Source organism: Brienomyrus brachyistius, chromosome 25 (genome assembly GCF_023856365.1).
Source record: "Brienomyrus brachyistius isolate T26 chromosome 25, BBRACH_0.4, whole genome shotgun sequence".
NCBI lineage: Eukaryota > Metazoa > Chordata > Actinopteri > Osteoglossiformes > Mormyridae > Brienomyrus > Brienomyrus brachyistius.
The window spans coordinates 3,211,032-3,238,358 of record NC_064557.1 but is presented as its reverse complement, the minus strand read 5'-3'; the positions used below and the strand labels follow the sequence as shown (position 1 = coordinate 3,238,358).

Here is a 27,327-nt window from a genome sequence, read left to right as displayed (position 1 = left end):
TCTTGGTTCATAATGTGTACATATTTGGAAAAAAGTAGCCTTGATTAAACAATTTTGGATTCTAAAACAGGCTTGATGAGAGCTTCTCTAATCTGTTTTGCTCAACGCTTTCATAATACTGCTGGGGGGGTGGGAGAGGAGGGGGTTATGAAACATGATGTCTGATTAAAGTCTCCTAACCACCCGTGAAGTGGAGAGTACGTGATGACAGCCTCTCCTCACGTGATGTAATTGAAACAGCCAACGGCGTAAACCTTGCGGGGGACCTGCCAGTGTGTGCGGCCGCGGACAGGCACTGCAGATGTGATCTACAGCCGTCCGCAGTTAAAGACAGGCAGCAGATTGTTGGATGAGCTTTCTGACACTTGGTGATTAAAATCTCCGCCACACGCTGGGACCCAAGGCCATCTGTGAATAATATGGGGATCGTTCACTTATGCATCTTCCCCAGGCTGATGGGGGGGGGGATATTTGGGTCACAGCTGAAAAATGTTCGCATATTTCATGCTTCTCCATATTGACTTTGCGTCACCGTTGGTGATTGCTTATATGTAATGTCAACGAAAAAACGCACCCTGTTTACGTTTTTTATGGTGTATTTGTGCCCTTTGCCCTTGATATAAACGCTTAACTGAGCCCCGTAGCATTACTACCCAAGCTGAAACTTACTCGGAAAAGCCTACAGTACAAATATTAAGCTCCTAATGCGACTGCATTCTCCTTGCTGCACACATGCGCGACTTAGCGAATCTGGATCAGCGCGGATTCGCTTTGTTTGCCCGGCACAATGTGGAGAGGAGCCTCGGTGCGTGGCGAGTGGATATTTAATGCTGAATTATGAAAGTGGGATATCGGTGAGGCTGCTGCAGATCCACTCCCGCCGCCGACATTCTGGCAGCTGTTCAGCGTCGGAACTTGGCAGGTACAGCACGCCGGGGAGATCGCCTCTCTTTCTTCTCTACCCGCTCTGCTAACACTGGCCTCATTTATCTAGCTATCCCTCTCACTCTCCCCCATTCTTCCTCTCTCTCTCTCTCTCTCTCTCTCTCTCTCTCTTCCCTCCCAGTATCTTCATCTGCACTTCCAAATCCCCCCCCTCCTCCAAATAACCGATGTTATTTTTATGCCGTCAGGCTCGCCTACACGTGCAAGTCTTATCGACAGATTGGACGTTAGGCTGCGTGCCTCTCGGTTACAGCGACCGGCGAGGCTGGTGGAGCCGGCGAAAGAGATCGCTAGCTCTGCTCTTCTGTCACACCACGTAGAGTCACTAAATACCTGAACACCTAGTGCTTCCACCTTAGAAACTTAAGCCTTATATTTATATCCAATAATCTGGGGAAAGTCAAGGGCTTCGAGATACTCTACAGAAGTAGGGTTACTAAAAATTGACTTCTGCTTTGATTAACTGCATCTTTACTGCATTTTTAAGACTTGTGTCTGTAATTAATAAGTATATTACACCCAGCTTATCTACTGTAATAAGAAGTAAGTGACACAATTGGGCTGCAGAAAACTGAGGTAACAGTACAGCTGGTCCTACTTATCAGTATGAGTCATGTCAACATATCAGGCCTCACACAATCTGGCCTGTTTTCATGGACAAGCTGGAGTCTCTCTGCATCCTCCGAGCTAACAGTCTCAATTAGAAATGTGTAAATATATTATCTCAGCAGGCAGAGAGAGGCAGAACTGCTTGCTAAAGTTACTCATAAAGACGTTTATTAAATAGTTTAGGGCCTTGCCATGTTGCATTGCCTCGGGGTTTGCATTGTAGTCCCTGTCTTTATGATTCATTGTTTAGCTACGAAAGCTGCTGAATTAAATTAGTCACAAATGATCTCCACATTTCTTTGTCTTGCATCATCGCTTACAGTTCATTGTGAGCGATTATGCACTTGAAGAGATAATGTTCCTGAAAAACAAAACGGCGTCTTTCTTCAGACACTTTACACCTGATTGGTTAATGAATAAAATAAAGATACATTGTTTCAACTTTCTATTCCTCCGCGTCTCACTGTCATTGATTGGTTAATGAATACATTGTATCTTTGGTAGATATGTTGGAATGCCTCCTTGGGATTGGCTAATGAATAGCAAATGAATGCGGTCGCACGTTGATTGACATGTTAAGGTCACAATTGCCTGCTGGGAATCCATTCTGGCACACCTTCTCGTCTGTGCCATTCAGTCCAGCCAGACCACCAGGAGCTATGCTGGCAAAATGATTGGCTGAAATTCCCTGTTTCACTCCCGGTCACGTGACACATCTTGCCCCTAGCTTGTCTCAAGCAGCCCCTGTCGAAGTCTGATTAAGGCACAGAGTCCTGAAATTCGGCATCCGACTCTCACCGCGTGCCCCATCTCTCACGGCGCCAATCCACGACCCGAATGTGGAGAGAGGTTAAAAAACTCAAAAGGCATACAATAAAGCCCCGGCCGGATCCCAGCCCGAATGCCGTGGTAATGTTTAAGCCTGACCCAAGCTGTCCCAAATTATACAGATAATTCAGGAGAACTGTGTCCGTCTGCTACCTGGCAATATCATTATCGTTTTGCAAATAATGGTGTTACATGTACAGTGTAATCAAATATATACATATATGAATGCATGCATGTTTGTTCTAACGTGTAGGTAAATGCACTAAAATAATGTATATATTTAAATACATATATATACTTTTTTGATATGTATAATTATGCATATTGGTATGGAACGATAATGTCATGTTTGCCTTTTGCTTGAAAAGGTCACTGCATTTCACGATGACCTTTGCTGATCTCAGATGTGATAACAAAGCAGTATTTCAGCATCGTGCTCGATGAGGTACGGACACTATAGCAGAGGTGTTAGTGTGTGGGGGATGCGCTCCATTTCGGTTTAGCCCGCGCGGCTCTGAGCCTAATCGCCGGGGAAGCCCACGGCATCCGTGGCGACGGCACGTCCGCCGCCGTTGGCCGGCCCTCACTCTGAGACGCCGTGTCGGGCTGCCGCGGGGCATGGCCAGAGCCCATGCCCGTCGCCTGTGCCCAGCTGCAGGGGCGGGGGCCACCCCAGGCCATGTCCTGATGTGTGCCGCGCGCACTCTGACAACCTTGGGCTGCCGTCCAATGAAGGGAAGGTGACACCCCCGATGATGTCGGCGGGTCCCTGCCACATGGCCCCACTCCGCGTTCCCTCTACTGCCCCCAGAGGCCAGGTCCTACCGTGCGGCTTTGACACCATTCCCTCTGCTGCCCCCAGAGGCCAGGTCCTACCGTGCGGCTTTGACACCATTCCCTCTGCTGCCCCCAGAGGCCAGGTCCTACCGTGCGGCTTTGACACCATTCCCTCTGCTGCCCCCAGAGGCCAGGTCCTACGTCGCGGGCGAGCTGCATTTGTTGTGCCATTAAGATTGCAAATGCGCTCATTATTAATGAATTACAAGGCATCCCGGGAACATTACTGTGAGTGTGTCATGCATTATTTAATCTGGTCATTATCTTTGACATTAATTTTGGAGACGGAGTGAGGGCAAGTACCTTTTTAACTGTAAATTCAATTGAACTGTCAATCTGTTGTTTCATTTGTTACATCATTTTACATTTATATTCACTCTCCTCCAACGCATCTCACTCGTCGTCAGTGCTCTCCAGAATGACGCGGCACATTCGTAAAATTTCCCAGTTTAATCTTTCAGTTTCCCCATGTGTACTTATCCAGTGTGTGTCTGTTCGAATTTTGAATTTCAGTTTTGTTTTTGAGCCAGTTTTTCACCCAGTCGATGTGTGGATCGACTGCTAGATTGGCCATTTATTTTGCTAATTTCCTCCTGCAGCTAATTAAATGCTAACGCTTCACAATACCTACCCCTTCAGAATGCATTCACTGATCATCCATATGCTGTGTGTAGGGCTGTGTCTCATTCATAACACTTTCAATGAACAAAGCATGAGAACCTAAAGACAGACACGTATAACAAACATTATACTCATGTAATCATATAACATTTGTTATTAATGTATATTAAAGTTGCCGTGTCTTGTTCATTGAAAGTATTATGAATGCAATGTTTTGGGACATGTTAAAGGTACACTTACATGCTGGTTATGAATGCTCTACGAATGTATTATAAAGGCATTTGAAGGTGAATTTAATTTAAAGCTTTGCCAAATAAACTAGATCTTATCTTGGGCTTCTCAAATATTCCCACCTAAGGTTTAAGACCTTTCAGGATCTTTTCCAAAACCCAGAGAATGACATAGTATTAGAAATATGTGAATCTACATTTAAAAGTAATGAAATGAGTCATTCATGTACCTTTGGCTGACTGTCTTTGATTGGAGGAAAAGGGCAGAGAAAGGGAGTCTGAAATGTATTCACACATGCAAATAAAATATGCATATCTGTTATCTGGCAGGAATTAGCTTTTAATGTCGGCCTGTGAACTGCTCGCTAAGAGCGGAGGAAGGTTACGATGGCCTTTTCCATATGTGCATGGGGCCACAATGCACACAATCTTATGTTAACGACATATCAACTGCAAACTGTGACCGTTAGCTGCGTCGTGATTCTTCAGAGGTTGCAAAAAAAGTAACACCCAATTCTGCAAGTATAATTTTTTGGGGTTATATAGGGATGGATGTTGTCTGCCTTGCACTTGTGGCTTCCAGGATAGGCTCCAGACCCCCACAATGCTGAACAGGATAAGTGGTTAGAGACATTAGATGGATGGATGGATGGATGGATGGATGGATGGATGGATGGATGGATTACGTTAATAAAGTACTGAATACAGTTCAGTATTTATCATTCAAGTACATAGATAATTAATTATGGAAAGAGAGGAATAAAAGAATTATTTATTAACCAAAAGCCTCACAAAATTGTTTGTTTTTATTCAGTTCTTGCAAACAATGGTGAAAGTCATGTTCAATTTCAGAAAACGTGAGCCGATGAAGCCACATGATGTCAAAATGATGCCGATCCCATTGATTATTTTCCTCTCATATTTCATGATTTATTCGTCCCCGTGTGCTTTTTTTTTTCCATGCCACTCGTTCCTTCTGTCACAACCAGTTTAATTCCCTCGAACCGTCGGATCGGCAGGGATACGGGGTTCTGAGACAAATCCCGGCAAGCCGCTGTCTTCGGGCTGCAGCGAAACAAAGCTCCTTTTGCAGAGAAGTCAGCTTCCCGTAGCCCCGCAGGTGCAATTTGGAATCTCTTAGGTCGCGTCTGGGGAATTGTGGGAAACGTATCGGATCAGCGGGGCCGAGTGGAATGTAGCTCATTGCACATCAAAGACTGCTTCTCTGGCATGATTAAAACAATCGGCTTTCAAACAGTAGTGCCAGCCTTCCACGGTATTGCTTTAGTACATACACATATATAAAACACTAAAAAGAGTAAGTCATCTTCAAAGTAAATACATATGGCAACACTTAGCAAATGGACTATTACGAGATGAAAGAATGTTTCACTCTGAATTGGCATCATAAATAATTTGATGAATCAGTATAGCGCTATTTCTTACCGCATGGGTACATGGCCATCTCGCTTATGGGGAAGGTGGCGTGGATTTAGATGGCTGTGGATAATGGAAGAGCCGTCTGTTTTCCTCCGACTAATGATGCTGTTATTGTGGAAGCAGGCGAGGTTAACAGCATAGGGATGTCTCCCCAACTGTGACAATTACTGTCATTAAACCTTCAGGTAAAGTGCCCGAATAATTGTTAGAAAGGAAACGATAATACATTCGTTCCTTGTGAACAATTTAATATCATATCATGATTATGATTGTTTAATGTCAATAGGCAATTATTGTTTATTACTCATTTATTACATGGGTGTTCTTCTGTATCATAGATCTGTAAAGCAGTTATATTTTAATCTACTGTAGCCTTCACCATTAGTGGATGGATGGATGGATGGGTGGATGGGTGGGTGGCTGGGTGGATGGATGGATGGATGGGTGGGTGGGTGGATGGACGGACGGATGGATGGATGGATGGGTGGCTGGGTGGGTGGATGGATGGATGGATGGATGGATGGATGGCTGGCTGGCTGGGTGGATGGGTGGATGGATGGATGGATGGATGGCTGGCTGGGTGGATGGGTGGATGGATGGATGGATGGATAGATAGATGGATGGTGTTCCATTAGAAGCTCAAGGGGTCTGGGTTGCATTCAGCAAACACCAGAGTTGAAGGGATCCATGATTTTTCTTCGTCTGTGAGAGTCTCTGAGAGTCTGTGAGAGTCTCTGAGAGTCTTTGAGAGTTGTTCTCCTTCCAGAAGGAGTCCTATCTAAGCAATGTCAGAATTCCCTGGGGCATCTTTTTACCAACAACATATTTAACAAAAAAAAAAAAATCATTCTTCTTCGTGATTAGTTGGACATTTGATCTGTTTAGCAGGCACTTTTATATAAAGCAACATGCATTTTTGAGATAGCAGGGTTAACCAGTCACTGGAGCAACTGGGCGATTAAGGGCCTGATCGAGGACCCAATGACGGCATTACTGTACCAACCCAGGGATTTAAACCACCAACCTTCTGATAACAGCCACAGTTTTATAACCCAGTGAGCCACACGCCCTATGGAAAGCATGGCGTTAAAGGATCACGGACCCAGGGAGAGAGTAAATGGATATGACCTGACCTTCTTACCATGCAAAGCTGCCGTCGTATCCATTAATAAAGTGCTTAAGCTTATCTGAGTCAGCTGGGAAACAGCACTGCACCGGATAAGCGGCTGCAAGATGTATGGGTGATGGATGGATGGATGGATGGATAATATGAATTGGTGGAAGGTCAGGTGTGGCTTATTTTTATTTCTTTACGTTTGTTTCCATTTTTCTTCCACGGTTTCTGCCACCACAGTCCTGTCCCAGGTGCAGGCGGATGCCACCTGTACATGGAAAGTAGCCCACATCTGTGTGCTCTGTGATCACTTAGCCATGACTGGGAAGTTACACATCTACATGGCTGCAGTGCCATGCATCTGAATGATTACCGCTCCTATAAATGATTTATTTTTAATCTATTTCGTGGAAACTTACGGAGCGTTAGAGGGTTTGTCCAGTTTTATGACGGTTTACATTTAAGAGTTACTCGTTTATAGATGGGTTTATTTATAAGAGCCTGGCCGGATTTTTGTGGGAAACGGGGAGCTGTGAGCTGTGAAGAAGAATCTAGAGGCCGTCGAATCCCCTTCTTATCACAGGCAGAGTCGTGGTGCACGTTCCCCTCAGTCTGCGCACCAGCCGTCTAATCCAGTCCTCAAGAGGTCTAGATACGAGTGTGGCTAGTTTAAATGCTAACAACAGAGCAACAAATGCTAATCAGCGTGAAGAACAAGGAATGCTATCATTGCTGCTGCTGCTCATGCTGTTTTGGATTCTGACTTGGGATCAGGCTAGGTGCGCAAACTCCCGTCAAGCTCCTCAGAAGGCGTGTAACAGGCACTAAACGAGCAGCCCTGTGTTTTTCCGAGAGCGGCGTGCTAATTGAACGAGCCCTCTGACCGCCCGACGGTATTGTGACGTTAATATGGCAAATCTCATTGTCCGTATCTGAAAAGGGTCTGTACGGGCAGCATACTGCGGCTTATTCTTCGTTTGAATGTGACGGCTCCTGTTTTACAACACAATGGGAACGAAATGTCGCCGGCAAGTCCTTTGGCCCTCCTTTCTTTCCTTTCCGTACCGCCGCGCGATTGGCTGCCACGATCAAATCGACATTTGCGTTTGACAATAGTAGAAACTCCGCACACTGCTATTCAGGAATCCCAGGATCGGCCTCTTTGCTAATGGCTAAATGAGGACTATAACATGCTAACTAACTGTCGTGCGCTTCATTATCCTCCTCAGAGACTTAGGAGCAAGAACTTTACAATACTACATTTCATTCTTATTTTTAAAAATCCACTAGAGGTCTGATTATGCAATTAAATGAACCAAATTCAATTAAGTCATGTAAATGAATATCTAATGTGCATTTTTAATATGAAGGATATATGAAATTTTGCTCTGTACAGACAGACGGGTAGGTGTGAAAATCTTAATTCCGATGATAGTTACTGTCGTTATTTGAGGTGCGTTGGGGCTAATTTAATCCCCTCAAATGTTCGGTGCTTCCAGGAATCTACCTGGAGTCTGTTCCCGCCGTAAGCAGACTAGGCCCTTGGTGCAAGGCCTCTCCAGGGGTGTGCAGGGCGGGGGGGGCATCCGTGCATTCCTCATTAACGAAAGCCGCAGGTCCCTGCAAATGTGATATATGCTCCCGTTGTCCAGATGAGAAGCGCAAAGTAGGTCAGGCCGAGAAAACACTTCAACTCATATTTAAGCAGACTCCGTGAGGACACGTTTGGTAGCAGGGAAGGTCGAGATGAGGGTTTTGCAGTGTAGGGGTGCTTAGGCTTGTGTGTGTATGTGTGTGTGTGTGTGTGGGGGGGGGTTCAGCGATGCCCTCCGGAAGGCAGGTGCCCACGCCATGTGAACCCACCGTCGTGCCTCTGCAGGGTGTTGATGCCCTCCAGATACAGAGATGGCAGTGCTGCTCATCTCAGCTCTACTTTGTTGCAATCATCTGTAGGCCAGACTTTGAACTATTTCAGATGATGATGGCTACATTACATGGCTGACCAAACCGTTTGTATAAAAGCTTAATACTCTAGAGTAGTGTTTCCCAAACCGGTCCTTGGGGACCCACAGATAGTCCACATTTTTGCTCCCTCCCAGCTCCCAGAGGGGTGCAAAAATGTGAATTGTCTGACTAGGAGCTCAGAGGGAGCAAAAACGTAGACCGGGTGTGGGTCCGCGAGGACTGGATTAGGAAACACTGCTCTAAAGAATACAAACAACAAGTTTGTAATATTTATATTATTATTTATATTAGTAATATTTATATGTAATATGTATATTTGAAATATTTGTTTAGCAGATATGCACAAGTGAGGGACGCTTCACGCCAGAGAGCAGGACGTGCCAATACCCCTGGTGTTTAAGGTCGTAGTCACGTGCCCAGCAGTGATGCGATGGCTCTGCAACAACGGGGACCGGCCCACAGCCCGCTGAGCCAGACACCGTCCATATATGCTTCAGATCAGCCAGACATCTGGCCGTTATATTTTAAGTGAGGATAATATGTAGCTGTTAGCCTGGAAAACAAGCCTTCATGAAGTTGAATATTGGATAAGCAAGATGCAATCTCTCGAGGGAATTTTACACCAGTGTTCATAAAGTGATATTGCACCAGAACAACGATGACGATGGGAAACAGAAGACAGAGAGTGAGCCTAAAACGCAAAAACTCTGAGGCCAATATCCTCGACACGGTCAATCCTTGTTCTGCGTAGTGCAGAGTCAGTTTTCCGCGCTGTGCGGTTATTGGCTAATACATAAACTGGCATTATTTAGGATGACTTCTCTTGGCACTGATAACCAACTTCTTTTTTATGATTTACACTCTCAGTGTTTGACTCTCGGCCCGGAATGCATTCTGGTTGGCACCCCTCACCAGATAAAATCATCACCCATAACCAGTATCATCTTCTCTGGCTCTAATATCTTTCTCTCATCAACAGTCACAAATCTTGGCGTAAAAATGGATCCCCAACTCACCTTTGAATCCCATATCAACCATCTCTGTAAGACCTCCTTCTACCATCTCCGGAACATTTCCAAACTCCGCCCCATTCTCTCCCTATCTGATGCCGAAAAGCTGGTCCATGCCTTTATCTCCTCTAGACTGGACTACTGTAATGCACTTCTCTTTGGGATACCTAGCAAGAGCCTGCAGAGGCTCCAATACATTCAAAACTCTGCAGCAAGGATCCTGATGAGAGTGCGAGAACATGAGCACATCACCCCCATTCTCCACTCACTTCATTGGCTTCCCGTCTCCGCCAGGATTGAGTATAAGGTTTTGCTTCTTACACACCAATGCGTCCATGGACATGCCTCCCCCCCTACCTCAAAGAACTTATCAACCCACAACGCGCAACACGTTCTCTCCGTTCTACGCAGGCTAACCTCCTCCACAAACCAAGAACCAATCTGAAGACTATGGGAGATGGGGCTTTCTGTGCTGCTGCTCCATGCCTATGGAATGCCCTCCCTGACTTCCTGAGGGCACCACAACCCACTGACTGTTTTAAAAAGCATCTAAAGACTTTTCTTTTTAACAAAACCTTTGGTTCCTCCACTTAGAAGTTTTAAATTTGTTTACTTTTAAACTATTTATTTTGTCTCTCTTTATATTAACTTGTAGCCCTTTGAGATCCTGGGATGTAAAGGGCATTATAAATAAAATGTATTATTATATTATTATTATTATTAATGCACTCCTGTATCATAGTATGATTATATATACATATAAATATTACTGGCCAATAGGGTGACCACCTAGTCCATGTGAGGAGGGATGCTATGACCGGGTTTGTAAACTAACATTTCAATCATTTCAATTAAAAGGACCCAGATTTCACTTAAGCCCTGCGTTCTTGCTGCGTGCTGATTGGTCAGTCTCTTATAATCCTGCATATGTCACTAATGTTAATGTGAAATGTGAACTGTTTAACCAAACACAGGGGCCTTTTAGTTTAAGCTTGTAAAACCTCATGGTATCCCTCCTGAGATGAATTAGGTGGTCATCCTACTGGTCCATCAGAGACTCCAGTTCAACAAAGTTGCATGCCTTTGGACTGTGGGGAGGGGTAGCTGGAGTACCCAGATGAAAGTCAAAGAACGTCACGCACAGAACCAGGGGAGTAATATCCATGTCGTTTCTACATGTATTATTTTGTGCAAATTGGTTGGCTTTTGGGCCCCACCCAATGGAGAACAGTGCAGTTATCTATCAAATCAGTGGCTGAAGGACAGCGATCTACCAGTTGGGTGTTTTATGCTTTAGACGCAGCTGTGTAATGCGATTCACAAACAAACCACACATTTTCACTCCTACTAGCAGGAGAAAAATAAATAGAAGAGAATTTGAAAAGGAAATTCAATAATTTCGCTGGTCTAAATGTACCTCTTGAGAATGTGTTCCATTATAATACGCAGCGATGGTCCTTTACAGAGAAAGCAAATTAAAATTATTGACTTACTGTAACTGCTCCACTCAGTAACCTCAAAACTAATCATCAGTCTTTGAAAGAATGGCTCTGCTCCTGCTTTTTGAGAACATCGCATAATCCCCACCTTGGAAATGAGCTTCAGTCTTCCAGAAGAGTGAAGAATGTAATCACCACTGTCGCTGGCTTCTGAATCCTGAAACGCGTGGAAGGTGCAGGGACTGAGTCAAGGAGTGAAGTGCGCCTGACCTTAAAGCCTTCAAGCAGGGGAAGCAATCGTGATGTTACGATGAATCTTAATTTTTAAGTTGTACAAACCTAGCTGGATAAGGCTGATGCATATCTTCAGATACTTTCAACATAGTGTACTCCTTTTTTTAGGAAGTGGTAATTACATTTTCTTTATTACTGTTACTATCAATTTGATTTTAGTTTGTAAAATAAAATGTTACTAAATGGTAATGTTAATGAAATACGTACGGGAGGCACAGGAACAGCAAGCTAACCAGGGCAAACGCCGAATGTTTGCAATATGAATGATATAAAGTGTGCAAGCAGAAGCAAGACGAGCAGTAATTCCTTCAGGAATGTTCCGTCTAGTTAAAGCAAATGGCAGAATTAAGGAGAAACGGGAAATGTCACTTCTGCCCTCTTTGTGGTGTGATTAAGAAATTTCTGCAAGCATTCTGTCTAGCTCTTTTCACTTTAATTACTTTAGCTTCGGAGAGAGAATGTAGAGAAAGGAAAGTTAGTGATTGTATTTGGGGATGGTTTTATGGGGACTGATTCCATAGTAAAGCCATCAACGTGGGTACAGGCACACATGGAGAAAGAGGTCTGGGGTTATGGGCGGGAACCTGGGACTGGACGTCCGCCCCCATCCCCCTGCCCCCACCACACCTTACCCAGTTACTACAGCAAGGCCTCTCTGTTTATCCCCTTATCTGACCTTAAACTTCAACCTCAATCTATCATTAAAATACAGGGCTGCCGTCATTTTATTAACTAATCTGATTTCCATTACATGCGATTCATGGCCTTAATATTATAAGACACTTAATTCGTTCTCATAAATGTGGCAGTAGGTGTTTAATTAATTATGCAGCTACAGAATGTAAGAGTAGAATTAATAGTTGCTGCCCAGATGTTAGTTGATTGATGCACATACATCTCAATGTAATGGGGGCAGTAAATTGTGACAATTAGCTATCACAAAACGAGTAATCCTTTCTGCAACTGCTCTACGATTGTCTGACAATTAATTGACGCAATAAGTCAATGGGTTTCACAAGGCTAGTTTTTAATCCTACTCTTTAGGATTAGCGCATTAATGTTATTAAGACTTGGCGAGTAAATGAGACAATTGGATTTTTTGTTTTTCCTTGCAGTTACACAAACAATTTGCAGGACTTGGAAAGGAGTTAATTGAAGCTGTTCTGGGGGATAATCTGACTACCACAATAGCTCAGTTACTGGTAACTGTCGATTTACTTAGAGAGTGATATAAAAAGGCTTCCGAATATTCAATATTGATATCTACTTTATATATATATATCAATGGAGGAATGCATGGATGGATGGTGTGTATCTGATCTTAGTTCTGACCACCATTTCAAAAACTTGTCTTTCTTAAAGGCTCATAGAGGGAAAGTGTTCTGGGACCTTAATTTAGCCTTAAGAACATAAATGCATCACATATTTCAAAACTGACTTAAAATAACCTACTTTGCTGTTCCATAAACTGCATTATTTATGGGGCTGCTGGTTGCACACACTGTATAATTTGTGTGACGCGCCTGCATCCCTGAATGAAAGGCAATAGTGCTTTTGCCCGAGTTTTGTAGAAGAAACTGAATCTCCTTTGCTTCCTTTTGCTTCAAGCGGTGGATAAAACATACACTTTTTATGGTGAAATGGCAAAGCATCGAGCAATTTCCTTTAATTAAGCAGCTTCCGGACTTCGTAGTGGCTGAGATTTTCAGCTGCACGTGGCCGGTTTCTCCCCGGGGGAGGGTAGGGAATAATTGCGTGCTGTGGCCCTTAAACATAAAAGCAGCACTTATTTATAGTTATATTTGTCAAAATGGGCAGGGGGTAATATTAATATAAATGAATGCATAGATAGGCTGGCTGAGAAAGCCTGAAAGACCTTATATAACCCTTATATAAATCTGTACAGTCTCCCACCCAATCTGTAGAGGAGCAATATAGCGATTACACAGCGATACTTCTTAATTCCCCATCTCCTCTTAGCTAATCGAGCTGCTTTATTGGCTCACTCCAGCCGTGGTTGGAGAATCTGATGTTACGGTCCCTCCCTTTACGCTGAAAATGTGCGCTCGGTGTCTGTCTGCCATCCCAGGCACACATTAGGAGGGTAATCAGAATCCCCGCAGAGGAGCGGATGTTCTCCCCGTGGCTTGAACTGCAGGAAGTGGCTACCTCGGGAAGGCGTGGGGAGAGCCTCCGCGGCAGGCTTAGTGAGGGCATGCTAGGAACAATACTTAACTTTCCATTAAGGGAGCCGTAATTATGCTGGTAGATACGGTCTCTCTGTGCTTAGGGACGGCCAGCGGTTCGTAGCGGTCAACCGGCTCGTGATGTGAGCTAATTAATGGAAAGGTCTTTCAGAGGAGGAGCCGTTTGTGAGCGTCGCTTGGGTGGGCGGATTTTTGGGACGAACGCTATTTATGAATTTGCACCGGAACGTTTCATGTGTTTCCATCCCCTCCGGTCGTCCATCTCCCTTCACAGAGCCAAGGCCAAGTGAGGACAGGGGGGTGTAACCGGAAGGATCCAGGGGATGTCCTGGGAGGGGGGCAATTCTACTGGGTCGGACAAGGGAACCTGAGTTTGAGCAGAATATGCATAAAGTGATAAATCAGAAAATAAGACTAATGGTAAAAAAAAAATCTTGAGAAAAATAAGTCATCGCCTAGGTAACATGGCATGTTGTATTCTATCCATCCGTCCATTTTCTGTAACCACTTGTCCTATTCAAGGCCACAGGGTGTCCGTATGGTACAGGCAGGGAACAGCCCAGGGTGGGACGCCAACCCATCACAGGGCACTATGGACACAAGGCAGGGAACAGCCCAGGGTGGGGCGCCAACCCATCACAGGGCACTATGGACACAAGGCAGGGAACAACCCAGGGTGGGGCGCCAACCCATCACAGGGCACTATGGACACAAGGCAGGGAACAGCCCAGGGTGGGGCGCCAACCCATCACAGGGCACTATGGACACAAGGCAGGGAACAGCCCAGGGTGGGGCGCCAACCCATCACAGGGCACTATGGACACAAGGCAGGGAACAACCCAGGGTGGGGCGCCAACCCATCACAGGACACTATGGGTACCCAGAGTACTTCCTCCAAACTCCACACGCATGGAGCCGTGACAGGGACTCGAACCCTGGTCCCGGAGGTGTGAGTGCTAACCACTGCACCACCATGCCGCCCACAAATGTCTCATTGTAGTTCCTCAATAGAAACCATTGTTAAAACAGACTTACAGTTTCCGTTTTCTCTATTGCATGTTGATTATATGTTGCATTTTATGCTGCATTATCCTTCCTGAATATAACCCATTGTTAAAACAGACTTGTCTCCATTCATATGACTGGATATTATACTTGATCTTGGGATAGTTCATTTCTTATGAACTGAGGGGTACATGAGCAGGTTCCTGTTGGGCGTTGGGGCTGCACACCAGCAGTGTCTTTAACCACTGTGATACCTCATGGCCCTTATTAGTGAGGCCTGTTACAATTGAATCTGGGGCAAGTTAATGTTGTCATTGTTCCCATTGTGACATGAAAGATTCATAATTTCAATACCATGGTATTAATATTCATGTTCACAAAAATTCAATTGAATTTTGTGTATGAGAGAATAAATGAAGTCTTATAGCATCATAAGAGCTTTACTAGTGAAGAGGGATTTCATAAAGCAAATGGTGTAAAGTCCGTTCTAGTAGCTTGAAATAACCGCAACCACAATAGTATATGTGTGTGTGTGTGTGTGTGCGTGTGTGTGTGTCTGTGTGCAAGCGTGTGTATGTCTGCCTATTTGTGTGTGTGTATGTACGAGTGTATCTTTTTGGTTTGTATACCTGTTGCTTTTTGGGTTATGGGGTCATTTTTCAGGTGTCCACAATATAAATCTCAATTTTATAAAAATCTGTAAATACAATCCATCCATCCATCCATTTTCCAAACTGCTTATTCTACTGGGTCACGGGGGGTCCGGGGGGCAGGGAACAACCCAGGATGGGGGGCCAGCCCATCGCAGGGCACACTCACACACCATTCACACACACACATGCACACCTATGGGCAATTTAGCAACTCCAGTTAGCCTCAGCATGTTTTTGGACTGTGGGTGGAAACCAGAGTTTGAATACAATCAAAAAGCTGAAAATTTTGGTTGGTTACTCATGGTTAAGGTTAGGGCTCTGAAGGGGTTAAGGTGGTCATATTGGGATTAGAGTTTTCCCCACAGAAATGAATGGAGACTCCCCACAAAGATATAATCACAAACCTGTGTGTGTGTCTTTGTGTCTGTGTGTGTGTGTGAGCGTGTGGACATTTCTGCTCCTCTTCATGCTCGTGTTGTGTGTATCGCTTGAATGTTACTTCCTTCTCCAAAACTTTGATATATGGCCTGTAAACTTTATTCTTTGTCACCTTGCATAATCAGCACAATCAGCTCTATCCCAAGGCTATATGGAAATACCGGTAAGTACTAAAACCATACTTTAAACTCTAACCAAGGGAACCTGGCATCGGAACAAAGAAAGCAAGGAAGGATTGCCTGTCCAGAAGGATTCTGGTATTTGAGATTCCATATAAGACTCGCCTGTTTTCCCCTAAAAAGCCACCATTTGGGTTAGCAGCTGTAGCTCAAACTGTAATGACAATCTCCCTCCAAATCCTACTATCTGCTTTGGTTCTCTTGGTGGAACACATCAAAGTTGCTATTTTTGAGTGACCGTTTGGGTCGTGGATGCCGGTGATGGCTTGTACGTTTTAAAGCTGCATTTAAATGTTTAGACGGCTTTGTTCAACCAGTTACATAAGTACAAAACTTCTAAGAATGGAAAGTATAATTAATTTTTAATTGTATTCCTTTCCTTTACATTTCACAGCCAAGCAAGTCATTGTTTTCAGAAATTTTGAGATGGAAAAAATCTCAACTCAAATACACAGCTGGCATAGTCAAAAATAGACACAAGGGTTCTGGGTCTTGAATCTGGACTCGATTTCTGATTACGACCAGTGACTGTTTTCACTCCTCTGAATGTTGGATAACCAGTGATGGTATCCCCTCTTAGTGACTGGTACCCGATGAGGGTGTCCATCTGACTGACTGATAACCAGTGATCGTGTCACCTCTGAGTGACTGTTAACCAGTGATGGTGTCTCCTCTGAGTCACTGGTAACCAGTGATGGTGTTCCTCTGAGTGACTGGTAGCCAGTGATGGTGTCCCTCTGAGTGACTGGTAGCCAGTGATGGTGTTCCTCTGAGTGACTGGTAGCCAGTGATGGTGTCCCTCTGAGTGTCTGGTAGCCAGTGATGGGGTCTCCTCAGAGTGATTAGTAGCCAGTGATGGTGTCCCTTCTGAGTAACTGGTAACCAGTGATGGTGTTCCTCTGAGTGACTGGTAGCCAGTGATGGTGTCCCTCTGAGTGTCTGGTAGCCAGTGATGGGGTCTCCTCAGAGTGATTAGTAGCCAGTGATGGTGTCCCCTCTGAGTAACTGGTAACCAGTGATGGTGTCCCTCTGAGTGACTGGTAGCCAGTGATGGTGTCCCTCTGAGTGACTGGTAGCCAGTGATGGGGTCTCCTCAGAGTGATTAGTAGCCAGTGATGGTGTCCCCTCTGAGTGACTGGTAACCAGTGATGGTGTCCCTCTGAGTGACTGGTAACCAGTGATGGTGTCCCTCTGAGTGACTGGTAGCCAGTGATGGTGTCCCTCTGAGTGACTGGTAGCCAGTGATGGTGTCTCCTCTGAGTGACTGGTAGCCAGTGATGGTGTCCCTCTGAGTGACTGGTAGCCAGTGATGGTGTCCCTCTGAGTGACTGGTAACCAGTGATGGTGTCCCTCTGAGTAACTGGTAGCCAGTGATGGTGTCCCTCTGAGTGACTGGTAACCAGTGATGGTGTCCCTCTGAGTAACTGGTAGCCAGTGATGGTGTCCCTCTGAGTGACTGGTAGCCAGTGATGGTGTCTCCTCTGAGTGACTGGTAGCCAGTGATGGTGTCCCTCTGAGTGACTGGTAGCCAGTGAGGGTGTCTCCTCTGAGTGACTGGTAGCCAGTGATGGTGTCTCCTCTGAGTGACTGGTAGCCAGTGATGGTGTCCCTCTGAGTGACTGGTAGCCAGTGATGGTGTCCCATCTCGTGCAGGTGCTCTGTACTCCACACGAAGTCAATCGGCTTTCAGAGTAAAAAGATGGAATGATAGATTTGAAGTTTGTAAGCACCTGCTTGCCATGTGCGACGAGATTCAGTTAAATCAATTTTTTTATAATGCCTTTCACTGCACAGTTTCCCAAAGGCACTCGACAAGAGAGTGTGGCAATATATTGTTACTTGATTTACATAAAATGATGCATGTAACCAGGAGAAAAGATGGGGAAAAAAATACCAGGATACAATGGAGAAAAAAGAATCAGGAAACAATGTAAATGTGTTTATATAAAGGGCACAGAAGTGTTTGAATCCAGTTACTGAGAAAAAAATTATTTTTATCCCTGTAAAAGTGCTGTCTCAATTTAGATCTGATTTCGTCGCATAAAAACTTAATGCAAAGAATGAAAGAGTGGTTGAACGGAACGAGATTGTTGAGATGTCAGGAAATGATGGTAAACATATGGCGATTGAGACATACAGGAAATGAGCAGGGAATTGGAACTGCGCTGTCAGGTATATCAGGACATGAAGCGCTCACCTCCAGACGGAGAAAGAAGTGCAGGCTGTACTTGGTACCCTCGAACCAGCTGGGCTGTCATTGCAGATTGGCAATCATGCAAATTTTGACAGGTATCGATCCTCATGCATCCAGCATATACATTTGTCTGCGTCTTATTTGTTTGCCTGTCTGTTAGTTTGGGATTCTCATGAACTTTGTCTAATTTATTAAGGACCTGGGGCAAGTCTGAGTTAATCGAGTCATTTTACAGACTCAAGAGACAGGAGACGTCCAGAGAATATGAGGCGTGATATTTGTGTTCGCTTCTGGCAGTTTGGCGGTTTCATCTCCCTACCCCTGGATGAAATATAAGATGATATATATTATTCAGCTGTTTACCTCTGAGTGTTGCCCTGCTTCAGCTTTTCAGAGCAGCTCCCAGCTGACTCTGGTACCTGCAGGGCAGTAGATGGCAAAAGCAGACTACAGCCAGTCATTCATAGAGTGTCATAGGGCTTTATGAAGACACCTGATTTTCAAATAGATGAACTGAATGATCAAACTCACAAGTGGTATAATTTTTTTCCTTCATTTCTGTAGCTACTTGGCTTTGCGATAAAATCTGTTTCTCATCCAGTTTATAAACAGTTGGGTCGCACTTGGGCAGTAAGTAAAGTATATAGACGACGCTGTTTGAGGACATCCCATAATAAGCCGAGCAGTAGTGATCCTGCGAGGCTGCTCCCTGATTTTCGTAAAGTTCACAAGTCCTTATTTTAATGGGCTTTTCAAGAACAAAAACAGGTGTGAATATAAATGAGCACTGGACGGATACTATTTCACTAGAGCCACACGGAGTCTTGTCCCTGGCAGTGTTCGTTGGGTTAGCGGCGTGTAACCAGTGAGCAGGCCACTCTTCTGTCTCCTTGATGACTACACTCTCGCCTCCCTATACTCGCCTTTTCCAGGCAGGGTTCCTGCATGCAGGGTGGGTGACTACGTGACGGGCGACACCTTACACCCCACACTCGCTGCCAGGCCTTAGCAGCTGCACTGCAGCCTGTTGGCACTGCCCCATGAATTAAACATTTTAATAAAGCACCAATCGCAGACAGTCTGTTTACAACCTGCCACCTTAAGATGAATGAACACAGCCGTGCTTTCCTCTCTGTGCTTTTTTAAGAGTATTTCCTCTTACGAAATGAATGTATAATGTACATTATTACATTATTATAACCTCTTTTTATAGATGTACACATGCTTACTTTCAGGAGAGTGCATTACAAATCCAAAGATTTGGGCCTTGGGCAGAGAACAGGCTCTTTGTTTGCTGAAATGTTTCACCGTTTGAATTCGCCAGGAAAGAGTTCTGCTCCGATTTGTATCGGAAGTCTGTGGAGACTGCAGTCAATATATGCTGCAGTCTATATTTTTGCTAACTGGTAACGGTTTGAGAACGCCAGCTATGATACACTTGATGGCAAAAAGCTCATAAAAACGCTTACCGCTGTACGAAATGAGTGCTATTTACCGATTTCCGATTTCTCGGCGCTCGTGAAGGAGGGCATTTGAAAATTGTCTGAGGGCCCCTTTAAAGTCACGCGAGTGGTGCTGAAGTATTTCATCTTCAAGTAATGAAGCAAAAACTGATATACCTGCTGTTAAAACCAATAACAGCAATATATGCTAATATACTTGCTTTATTAAACAATATATACAATGCAAAATAAAGTTAATTAATAAGACATAAAGTAGCTTAATGCAAGGATAGGTAATACAGAAAGTGAACAGTTGTTATCATTAAGGTCAGTACAGGTATGAAAAGATGTAGTTATACAGTCAAGGGAATGAATTGTGTATTACAAACGGACCCAACAAAAGCAGATACTTGACGAGGCCTGATTACATGAAGTGTCTTTCGGAATATTTTTACAAGTATGCTTTTCACCCCGCTGTGCATGAAAAAACGATCAAAGACGTACATTAACTCTCTGATACCCCCTGGGGGGTGAAACAGCAGGGGATGGAATGTTGGGGCTGGGCGATGAACGTACGGATGTCATGAAAGACGGAGCTTCGTTGGGGCAGCCGACTGCCTCCCCTCCCCCAGTGCCCTCTGCAGGTTATAGATGCTCCTGCACCTTAGTCTGTAAACTTGACCGTTGAATGAGGTTTTGGTCCATGTAATTGGATATTTCCCCTGTGCTACAACAGTATGAGCTTATGTTGTTGGTGGCCTGGTACAGAGAGCTTCCAACTGCTTGTTCTAGTCAGGATGGAAGGGGGTCTATAGCCTGTCCAGGATGCACCCCAGCCTGGTGTCTCATGCTGTCTGGGTTAGGCTCCAGATCCACTGTGACTCTGACTGGCGGTTGGAAGATAGATGGGTTACAGGATATATCAGGACAGCCAGCCTCCATATCTGTTTATGCCATAGAGAGTAATGGGGAGCCTGGAGCCAATCCTAGTCTTGATGCAAGGGACGCCCTGGATGGAATGCCGGCCCATGGACCAGGGTTTGAGTCTCCGCCGCGGTTTCATGCGCATGGAATTGGCATCTTCTCCCCATGATCTCATGGGGTTTCCCCAACATAGTCCAAAAACAAGCTAAAGTAACTTGCCACAAAATTGCATGTAGGTGTTGAAGATAAGTGTATCCTTCCACATTCCTGTAGGACCTAGACCCTCACGACCCTGTACAGGACAAGTAGTTACAGAAAATATATGAATAATCACACATTGTTCGACTGCCGGAGGACATTCCATGCAAAGCTCATGCAGAGAGCCTGACGTAGGTGCCATACCTACGACCTGGAGGGTTTAAACCATGGCTCAGCTAAAAGTAAACCCTGCTGGCCATTTAGCAGGACAGGCATGTGCACGTAAGCTGCAGTATTGTGCAGCTGGCTGCCTTAAGCAAACGAAAGACCTTTGTAATATAGCTAAACACCTAGAATTCCAGCGGCTATAATAGCGTTCACCTCTGAAGGAGATCGTGCACCATATCGAGCGACGCTGCCTCACCTGTGCACTCCTACCACGATGAAAACCAGCAGCTGCCATGAGGCAGGATGCAACCGAGCGAGCAGACGGTAGGCTTTGAACCGAACAGCCTGCATGCGCTCCGAGGGCTTTGACGCATTTCTGCAGCCCAGCCCTGCTCCGAATGCCGCTGCCAAGGATTATAAGCTGGGAACAACTTTTGTGCGAAGTCGCTCGTTGGTGTGCATCTTCCTGCCCTGTTTCATCGTCGTCGTGCTGTTTATGAGCTGTCTTATGTTAGCTTACATTTTAAAATCTTCCATTTCAGTGGATCTCTAACAGACTGTCCCCAGTCTGTCGTGTATTGAATGCATGCACAAATACGACCGGGTCAAAGTCCGGGTAGGTGTACTGGCCATTAAAGTGAATTGTGATTGATCTGTGGGTAGGTTATCACCCCCCCCCCCCCCCCCCACACACACACACAAATAAATGTCCTATTTATGTGTAGTAAGTCTCAGAGATATTAGCACGTCCAAATGAAAGACTTGTCAAGGAGAATCCTGCAAATTACACTGTCCCCTGTGTAACATCTACAACTACTAAGAAGTGTTTTAATTGCACATAGGTGTTGATTAGTGTGATTGATAGGACAGCTGGCTCTAGGTGAAGCGGATAAAAAAAAAAAATCTCCAGCAGGAATAATTCACAGGAATTATTCTCAAGTGAACGAGGAAGAAGTGGTCACTCTATCTGTATTATGTGCTGTGCATATAGAGACGATTTCCCCAGCAAGTACTCAGTTTGACATGTAGACCTGTTCGATGACATAAGCAGCCCGTTCCTCTGAACAGCCAAGGACGTGGCTGCAGCTGAATACACACAGAATCACTCGGATGAGGTCAAGAGGTTCAGCTGCAGTTGGATTAAGCAGTAGGGCGGCTAAAGTGCTTGATCTAAACTATTTTGAACGTGTGGTGTGATTGTTGGTTTCGGCGTCTCAGAAGTAGCCGCCTATGTGGGATTTTCATGCACTACGGCATCCAGAGTTTGTAGAGGATGAAAGGTGTACAAATAGCATCCATCCATCCATCCATTTTCCAAACCGCTTATCCTACTGGGTCGCGGGGGGTCCGGAGCCTATCCCGGAGGCAATGGGCACGAGGCAGGGAACAACCCAGGATGGGGGGCCAGCCCATCACAGGGCACACTCACACACCATTTACTCACACATGCACACCTACGGGCAATTTAGTAGCTCCAATTAGTCTCAGCATGTTTTTGGACTGTGGGGGGAAACCGGAGTACCCGGAGGAAACCCCACGACGACATGGGCACGAGGCAGGGAACAACCCAGGATGGGGGGCCAGCCCATCACAGGGCACACTCACACACCATTTACTCACACATGCACACCTACGGGCAATTTAGTAGCTCCAATTAGTCTCAGCATGTTTTTGGACTGTGGGGGGAAACCGGAGTACCCGGAGGAAACCCCACGACGACATGGGGAGAACATTTGACCCAGGCGGAGACTCGAACCCGGGTCCCAGAGGTGTGAGGCAACAGTGCTAACCACTGCACCACCATGCCGCCCCTACAAATAGCATCCAGTCAATGGTATTTATGTGGCAGAGACACTTGTTACTGGTAGAGGTCAGACGAGAATTGCCACACTGGTTAAAACTTACAGGAAGGCAACAAGTTTAAAGATAACTAATTACAAATAACGAGTATAATATTTGCGTGCAGAATGAATCTCTAAACAATCTATGTGTGTATGTATGTAAACGAGAGATCCTCGCTCTTCTATGCTGCTTCCGACAACAATGGCGGTTTATATAAGTTTGTGTGAAGTTTTTGTGTTGGTGATGTCATCCGTGTCAGACTGAAAATAAAACCTGTCACGGCGAAATTTCTGAACTTCTGCATGTACCATCAAAGCTGCTTCCGCTTCTCAGTGAACAGAATAAAGAACGGATTGGATGGAAGAACTGATGGATGGATGGCAACTCTGCTCAGCTGGCTGGCCTGACGTTTTCAATTCGAGACGAATATGCACGCACATTTACGTATATGTGAGAGTTAAATTAACTTGTAAATAGTCTGTAGGGTTTGCAAACTAGCGCAGTGTTTTTGATGTAACTCACTTTATGTCTGTAATGGAATAATACGGATTTGCCGTAAGATTTCCTGCGTGAGTCTGAAAGCGTGAGTTGGCAACCCTGTTATCAGTATGTTCATAATATTACAATGTTAAGCAGATTTTTTTCTTAACTATTAGCCATATATTTTGTGTAAGTATCGGATACTTTAGGATCCTATGTGGCGCATCTGTATTATTTTCAAATAATAACTTCGCAGTGTAAGACGGCAGCCGGCACACAGCGGCGGTTGCGCGTTAGCGCTGAAATGCGGGTCCGGTAAATCGAATCAGGTGGCGGTTCCGTGCGGCACCGGGGACGGCGGGGTGGATTAGGCCGTGCGGGCTGTCGGGGGGCCCGCAGAAGCCCCGCCGACGCCGCCGGGAGGATAAGAGGAGCTGGTGCGGTGGAGCCGAGAGCCCCTTTTATTTATTGATCTGCTGCGTAATTCTGGGATCTTTATTTCTCAGCTTGACGGGTGTGTGGTCGCGGAAATGCTATGGGGGGTGGGGGTAGACTCCCGTGACAACGTGCGTGCCCCCCTAAATACGTGTGCTACTTAGGTCTAAAATAAATGTTTTTTTTATCTATCTGTCTGTCCGTCCATCCATCCATCCATCCATCCATCCATCCATCCATCCATCCATCCATCCATCCATCTATCTATCTATCTATCTATCTATCTATCTATCTATCTATCTATCTATCTATCTATCTATCTATCTATTAATTTATTTATTTACATGTTTGCCCAACCAGGGCGCCCCCTGTGTTACTCTGCACTTTTCTCAGCAGGCTGTCAATCGCGTAACTCCGATTGGACAGAAACTGCTAAACAGCCGAAAAACTAAAAACCACAGACACCGAAAAGCAATAAAGCCCAGTATAAATCCGGCCGCGTGCGTGTGCGCGCGGACACCCTGCCGCAGGGAGTCCCTACCGAAACTCGCTGCCAGGAGGTAAAAGAAGTTTATTTTTCCTTACCTGAACCTGCCTCCTTTTAAACTAAAAATGAAATTCCGTTTGGTAACTCGGAGAGTATAATTTTAACAAATGTCATACAATAATGCCGATTGCCGCTTCTCGGCGCTTACTTGCTGCTAATCACCTTGCCACTTATACTGTTCTAAAAGTAATTTATTTTCCTTTTATGTCTCACTTTAACAAGAGGAAGACATTACGCTCCATGTCCAGCCGACCCCTCTCTGCTTACCTCCAAAAGGACACCAGCTGTCTTCTCCCCTGAGTTTAATTCCAGCTCTAAGAAATGCGTCTTCGTGACTTTGGGGAATCGATTAAATAAAGCAACATATTGCTAGTGTGCACCCCCCCCCCCTTTATACGTACTTAGCAGTGGACAGTTGGCATGGTGATAACTGAAATATGTACTATGATGCTTGCTCTAATTAGCTGTCAAGCGACTCCCTTATTCAGTGTACCTGTATTTTATAAATAGTACACTTCTGGGGAGAATATCTGGTGCGTGTTCGCAAGTTTACAGGGAAGTGCAGATGGATGCAGAAACGAAGACGTCACCTGCAATAAATCACGACGCTTCAGCAATGTACTGGCTCAGTAATATGTCTCTGTAAGGTCCGTGGCGCTCCCACAGCGCCGCTGCTCCCGAAAGTTAAGTCTTGTTCCCTTTGTGTTCCTGGGTAAATGGAGCGCCCGCGTCCACAGAGAGAGATCGGGGGCTAAATCTCAGCAAGGATGAAAAGCAAAAAAATAATGGGAGAGACGTTTGAATGGGTGACAAAATTCTGGGAAGTTGGAAACTTTCCATAGGAATTAACGGGGATATATGGGAATTAGTGAGAATATATGGGACGTAATTGAAATAAACTGGAAGTTTGAAAGAATGCATGTTAGCCTATAACAGGAAACTTAAATGGAGTTGAAAAACATCTTGACGACACTGTTAGTGGTATCATTGTGCAACCAAGTGCTTTTGAGTAATTACATGTACGTAAAAACAACCCAAAATGAGCATCTGCACCAAAACGCATTGCTTATAAGTCATATTCTGTGTTGTATTTTTCTGTTCATACAGTTTGCTTTCTTTGAAGTTCCATGGACTATAATATTTCCAAAATTCCCCATCTTAACTTCCCATGGAAAGTTTATGGGAATCTAGTGGAAATTTTCCCCCCTTTGCAACCGGCAATTATGAAGTTATGGAGACCCAAAATTCTTTGGTGTATTTCCCGTTGTTTGCACCCTGAGAAGATTGCAGTGACATGTACAATATCAGTGCTCACATTTCGCTGCTGCAATTCATGTGGAAACATTTCGATAAATCCAATGTAATAGCCAACTTTTAACTCAGTTTCCTTCCCTCTGACTAGACTTGTACCTCAGAGGTTGCATATCACAATGTTAACTAAGATATGTTTACCTGTATTTTTTGTGTTTACTTCATAATTCCCAATGTACTAACATTTGTTTTCTTTGTTATTTTCAGCTGATTTTGTCTAACATTTGAAAGGTAAGAGATTTTCTGTAATTCACCATGTGAAACACCAGTTTTCCCTGTTGGAAAAAAAAACAGCATAGACCAGCATCATTTCCATGCTGGTCTGTGCTGGTTAGTGCTGCCTTAGTGCTGGTGGAGCTGGTGGAGCAGCATAGCCGTGCTGGTCTACCTGCACATGAAGCTGGTCTACAAGCAGTATTTCATTAATGATGCTGGTCCACCAGCCTCCAAACACAAGGTACACTGTAAAACCAACATGCATTATGCTGGTCATGCAGGTAACCAGCTCTGCTGGTCTGTGTTGGTTTTTTTTTCCAGCAGGGTTTTTTCACTTTAAGTCTAATGAACCTGACACAGCTGAGGAAACAGACAGCGGTGAATTTGTTGTTTGATCACGCTGGGTGGGGGGGGGGCGCTTAGCAGCTCTCCCTGCCTATTCCCAGACGTGGAAGTCAGGCACACGTCGTCTATTTCTGGCAGCATTCTTCTGCTCTGTGCTTTAACCGAAAATCTGGATGTAAATGAGAGGCAAGCGGCCTAGATTGTTCAAAGGATCGCCGAGAGTGTTGACGTCTGTGCCTGGGTGCCGTAAATGAGACGCCTTAGCGGCTGGGTGACAGACAGCTGCCATCAGTGCTCTTCCTTTGGCGTTAAACGCTTGCCTAACTTATTTATTTGCCATGAATAAAAAATAATTCTGTTAAACATATTGTAAATAGTGTTGTTGACATTAAGGCTCTTGGTGTAGAAAAACAGTAAACGTTAGAATAGGATTTGAAAGTGGAGATTAGATTAGATTAGATTATGGAAAATTATATGTACTTTGTGAATTATGATGTCTCATGCAAAGCAACCACCAAGTATTTCATTTAACGCTGACCCTTTTTCCAATTGCTGTCTCTCCTATAAAGTCATGATTTTAAGAAATACCTCATGATGAGAAGTGTACTATTGAGCGGTCCAGCTAATTAAAGAAAAATTTACAAAGAGGCTGGCTTTACGTCAGGGTGGAGATGACGGTCTACAGCTCTTGGCACAGAAGGTGCAAAAAGCACGTTTTCGGCTTTTTATCCATTTCGTTTAGTTTAGCGATGTGATGTCACAGTGTTGGCGAGCCCGCGTACAAGGCGAGGAGGAGCTCCTTACGTTTTGCGCATAGTTTGCCAACGAGGATGCTGGGAACTTCGGTGTACAGAAGCGGGCTGTAATTAGCTGCTCGCAGGAAAAACTCCTGGATAGCGGAGAATAATAAGTTCCCCAGGGAATAGAGGCAGATGGACATTCACTGAGCCTTGCTCAAAAGTAAAAGCTGTCAGCCTTCTTGCCAGAGTACATCTGCAAAATGTGTCGAGTCCAGGAATGTAAAACATCAAAATAAGCTTAAATGCTACTCTTACTATTCTCCCGTCCATGCTGAAGGTTTAAAACTGCCTTTGATATTCTGTTTTGCTGCATCTTTTGAATACTATTCATTCATAGATATTCAAATATATAATAAGCAAAAAAATTACACACTACAAATAACAGTAACCATCTGTATATGTGCGAATGTTCATGACTCATTTTCAGAATGATTTTGAGCACTGCAGAAGATATTCCATAAAATATGGAAGTTCTTCCTTACAATGCCTTACAAAATAACTCTGGTAGACCTCCAATTATGTGTCTGCAGAATTCATCTGAAAGGATAAAGAGGTATAATTTCCCAGGAGGCAAATGTTTCCACCAAGTGTCTTTGACAGAGCTTTGCTGG

General features: G+C 44.7%; 1 protein-coding gene across 13 annotated transcripts in view; it reads left to right on the top strand.

Annotated features, from left to right (window-relative positions):
- LOC125720343 (receptor-type tyrosine-protein phosphatase delta-like) overlaps positions 1-27,327 on the top strand; it is a 274,785-nt gene that overhangs the window by 32,354 nt on the left and 215,104 nt on the right. For all 13 annotated transcript variants that reach the window (XM_048995623.1, XM_048995619.1, XM_048995620.1 and 10 more), the window contains exon 3: positions 25,563-25,586. The gene's annotated coding sequence lies outside the window, so the exon portion shown is untranslated. The remainder of the gene's footprint in view (positions 1-25,562; positions 25,587-27,327) is intronic.